The sequence below is a fragment of the Pelobates fuscus genome, chromosome 8, assembly GCF_036172605.1.
Source record: "Pelobates fuscus isolate aPelFus1 chromosome 8, aPelFus1.pri, whole genome shotgun sequence".
NCBI lineage: Eukaryota > Metazoa > Chordata > Amphibia > Anura > Pelobatidae > Pelobates > Pelobates fuscus.
The window spans coordinates 26,310,067-26,315,442 of record NC_086324.1 but is presented as its reverse complement, the minus strand read 5'-3'; positions in this window follow the sequence as shown (position 1 = coordinate 26,315,442).

Here is a 5,376-nt window from a genome sequence, read left to right as displayed (position 1 = left end):
TTTTTTATCTCTACACAGGATAAACAAATAAATAATTTTATTTAAAAAAAATCCATAAAACAAAACAAAGTGTGTGGCGGTTTGAGGACAACAAGCAACTTTTAACTAGTTTAAACACAAGATCCAGCGCACTCACTCATCCACTAAACAGAAAAAACTTTAACCCCTTAAGGACACATGACATGTGTGACATGTCATTATTCCCTTTTATTCCAGAAGTTTGGTCCTTAAAGGACCACTCTAGGCACCCAGACCACTTCAGCTTAATGAGGTGGTCTGGGTGCCAGGTCCTTCTAGGGTTAACCCATTTTTTCATAAACATAACAGTTTCAGAGAAACTGCTATGTTTATGAATGGGTTAAGCCTTCCCCCTATGTCCTCTAGTGGCTGTCTCATTGACAGCCGCTAGAGGCGCTTGCGTGATTCTCACTGTGATTTTCACAGTGAGAGCACGCCAGCGTCCATAGGAAAGCATTATGAATGCTTTCCTATGTGACCGGCTGAATGCGCGCGCAGCTCTTGCCGCGCGTGCGCATTCAGCCGACGGGGAGGAGAAGAGGAGGATCGGAGGAGGAGAGCAGAAGGAGATCTCTCCGCCCAGCGCTGGAAAAAGGTAAGTTTTACCCCTTTTCCCCTTTCCAGAGCCGGGCAGGAGGGGGTCCCTGAGGGTGGGGGCACCCTCAGGGCACTCTAGTGCCAGGAAAACGAGTATGCTTTCCTGGCACTAGAGTGGTCCTTTAAGGGGTTAAAGCTCACAGATTTTACACGTTTTTTTTTGTTTTGTTTTTTTTAAACACCTAATCTAGGCAGAAAAAAATGGGGATTTAGTTCGAGTATATGATCATACATTGCATAAGCCTGTCACAAAGTTAATATAAATGATAAAAAAAAATTAATAAATCCAAAAATCACATAGCATGTTTTCTTTACAAAAATAAAGTATATAAATAAATATTTTTCTGGCATGAGAGGTCTTGGCCAACGAGCAAGGCATCTGGTGCAGAATTCTCTAAAACATTTATTTTGTTGTGCAAAAGCTATAAAGATTTTAACATGGAATAAAATGCAGCATAGTAATAAGGTCAAAATCTACCAAATGTATTGGTGCTCAGATTGTTCCTTTTAAAACCCATTTGCAGAAGATAGAATGTTTAACTTGAAGGGTTGACAGCCTACTACAGGCACTTCAGCTGCAATGACCAAGTACAAACCGGTCTCTTTGACATCACATTATCAATCGCAGCATTCAATTCGATTCGATTCAGACTTTAGCTTGCTGTAGAAGTTATCTTCTGCTCTGTAAATTGAACTTTAAATCTCACTCCTGTAGGTCCCACAAGACAATTAACAGAGCAGGAGATAAGAAATTCTAAATTAAACAGACTGTGCAATACAGGAACATAGAATACACAGGTTCCTGTTCAGGAATAGTGATGTACTGAACTGTTCGCCGGCGAATAGTTCCCGGCGAACTTAGCGTGTTCGCGTTCGCCACGGTGGGCGAACATATGCGATGTTCGGTCCGCCCCCTATTAATTTACTAATACTAAGTAAAAATTACTTAGTATTAGTAAATTGTGCCCCTACTCGCAATACCGCAATAAAAAAAATAAAAAAACGGGGTGGGGGACCTAAAAATCACAATAAGAGGGGGACCTACTGTCCCCCCGGCCCCCACCCCTGAGCGGCGGGTGGGGGCCCTAAAATGAACAATAAGGGGGGGACCTATTGTCCCCCCGGCCCCCACCCCTGAGCGGCGTGTGGGGGCCCTACAAATAACAATTAGGGGGGACCTATTGTCCCCCCCTGGCCCCCACCCCTCAGCGGCGGGTGGGGGCCCTAAAAATAACAATTAGGGGGGACCTATTGTCCCCTCCCCGGCCCCCACCCCTGAGCGGCGGGTGGGGGCCCTAAAATTAACAATAAGGGGGGGACCTATTGTCCCCCCCCGGCCCCCACCCCTGAGCGGCGGGTGGGGGCCCTACAAATAATTAGGGGGGGACCTATTGTCCCCCCCCGGCCCCCACCCCTGAGCGGCGGGTGGGGGCCCTAAAATTAACAATAAGGGGGGGACCTATTGTCCCCCCCGGCCCCCACCCCTGAGCGGCGGGTGGGGGCCCTACAAATAACAATTAGGGGGGGACCTATTGTCCCCCCCCGGCCCCCACCCCTGAGCGGCGGGTGGGGGCCCTACAAATAATTAGGGGGGGACCTATTGTCCCCCCCGGCCCCCACCCCTGAGCGGCGGGTGGGGGCCCTAAAATTAACAATAAGGGGGGACCTATTGTCCCCCCCCGGCCCCCACCCCTGAGCGGCGGGTGGGGGCCCTACAAATAACAATTAGGGGGGGACCTATTGTCCCCCCCGGCCCCCACCCCTGAGCGGCAGGTGGGGGCCCTACAAATAACAATTAGGGGGGGACCTATTGTCCCCCCCCGGCCCCCACCCCTGAGCAGCAGGTGGGGGCCCTACAAATAACAATTAGGGGGGACCTATTGTCCCCCCCCCCCAGCCCCCACCCCTGAGCGTTGGGTGGGGGCCCTAAACTTAACAATAAGGGGGGGACCTATTGAAATCCATCCAATCACAGTGCTCTGTGTCATTTTACACAGTGTGGGAAAGATCACGGTCTCCTCCCCCCCTTCAACCACTATTGTGGGTTTTAAAATTCGCCTGCCTATTGAAGGCTATGGCGGTTCGCACGGTTCGCGAACATTTGCGGACGTTCACGTCCGCCGTTTGCGAACCGAAAATTCTATGTTCGCGACATCACTATTCAGGAAGGGTTAAGGGAGGCTGTGCAAGTAGGGAGGTGTGACCAGAACTGTATAAACAAAGTGATTTAACTCCTAAATTGTAGACAATTGATCAGTGAGACTGCAGGGACCTGATCTATACATAAAAAAAATAGTTTTGGAGTCTATAGTGTCCCTTGAAGCTACAGTTGTTTCGATGTCAAGAGTATCCCGTTAACTGAAAACTACCGAGCAGATCAGAACACGTGCGTGTTCCAATAAACAAAGGATTTATGTGCTACTGCGGTTATCTCAATAAAATAAGATGATCAGGATTATCAGAAAAGTTTCGGACACTATGTGCATATTTTGTTCATTCAGAACGGCAGATTTGTAACAAAGTGTAATCTTGCAAGGAAAATGTGTTTGTGTTTTGGTCTAAACTATCGTTTTATCCTTTGAATCAGTCAGTGCACTTGCCTGTACAACATTGTACAAAACCCTTACTCATTGTGAGAGATGCCCAACATTCCATTTATTAAAATCAAAACTTCTCACATTTGCAGTATATCACACAATTAGGGATAATTCAAGGAAATAAATTTTCTTTTCCTTTAACCAAAGAATTCTTCTTGCCACCCTTCCATTAGGTTTTGCTTTCTGAAAAGGTATATTTAATACAACACTGACTGTGTAACACTATATCCCAAACAGGCAGACTCTATTTCACTTATCTTGACATTTTCAATGGCAGAAGGTTGTACTAGAGTTTAATTAGGAGCGTCAGCTGCCCTTCAGTTATATATATATTCCAGTAATTATGTAAAATAAAATAAAAATGACACTTCAATATGGACTACTTTGTGCAGACAATAACATTAAATGCATATTAATGTTATGTTATCACAACAAAACATGAAAGGACATGAAAAGTCAATGAATATATGCTACTGCACGTTTTCCAAGAACAAAGTTGCACCTATCTCCATAAATAGACATTTGTTCTTAATTGTGCAAAGTACACAAGCATTTAGACACAATGTTGTCTATTAAACAAGATACTATAAATATCCTGCAGTGCTTATTGCTACAAAAATTATGCTTGGAGAGAAAGGAAAAAAAATAAAATAGGTCACATAAATTGAGCTTATGGCACACTACAGAGAGAAAACACAAAAAAGACCCCATTATGTCATCTCACAAGTCACATGTATATTTGGGCTGTGTTTATGGTTTGTGGCCATCTCCTGTGTAGTAAATTACATTTGCTTTACAGAAAAAAGAAGCTATAAAGGCATGACAGCATTTATAGCAACTATAAATAGTCAAAACAAGCACACACACTGTTGGAACTCTGCTTGGTTAACATGTGTGAGGTTATATTGAAAGAACAAAGGACGCATAAACGACATATCCAGCCCGTTCTACAGGCAAAAAGAGACCAAAATGGGATAATGGTAAACACATATATTGTAAGCTACAAAGGGCAAACATTAAATGGCAACAATAGGGAGAAAACAAAGTACATAACAATATATATATATATATATATATATATATATAAAATTAAATTAAACTGCCTCCCCCTCCAACCAAAAACAAACACCTAAACAAATCCAGGTTTGTTCAGTAAACAGAACATTTAACCCCTTAAGGACAGAGCTTCGGAAGCTTGTCTTTCACTTTGTGACAACGGCATTTTTTGCATTTTTTGCTGTTTGCGTTCAACTGCAATTTGCATTTGACTAATTTATTGCACCGACGCATATTATATACCGTTTTTTAAAGGACAGAAAGGGCTTTCATTTGATGTAACATATATATATATATATATATATATATATATACACATGCTTATTTATTATAAAAAAAATACAGAAAAATGCAAAAAAAAAAGAAAAATTTAGATTTTTTTACAGTTTTTGCAATAATAATGTGTGCCTAACTAGTGCAGGTTAAGGAAAGTAATTAAAAATAAATTCATTTAGTTGTTCTGATTTACAGAATATATAATGTGTCTGGGATTTTCAGTTTTTTTTGGTAGTTACAGGTCACAAAGCACAAGGAGTAAAATAAACTTTTAATATGGAGCGATTTTAGAATTTGGTATGTTTGTCTTGTAAGCTTTATAGCCATAAAAGAAAACAAAATTGCCACACAAAAGTATATATTTATATAAAGTAGACACCACAGACTATTTACCTAAGGTTGTTTTGACACTTTCTACGTAGCCATTTTACCGCCAACCTCTGCTAAATATTGGAGTAAAATTGTGTTTTTTGTGGGTTTTCGCACACAAACTTATAACAAAGAACTTCTCATGTGTATTTTGTAAAGTTGGTGTGTGCTATTCCTGTACAAAGTTTTATTATGTGTTCAGTTACTTCTGCTGAGTACAACGGTACCCCCATTGTATGTCTTTGGCACTATTTCGTGAAGCTACAGTGCCATATAGGAGACCTGTCCTTTTCAGTATTCACAGTAGAATTTTGAGAGACGGATTTAATGAGCCTGTGCTTCCATTTGGGGTATTATAACAGTTTGACCCCACAAAGGCCTACCATTTGTAAAAGTAGACACTCCAGGGTATCTCATAAGGTGCATATTGTGCCTTAACATGCCCCCAATTTTTTACCATTAC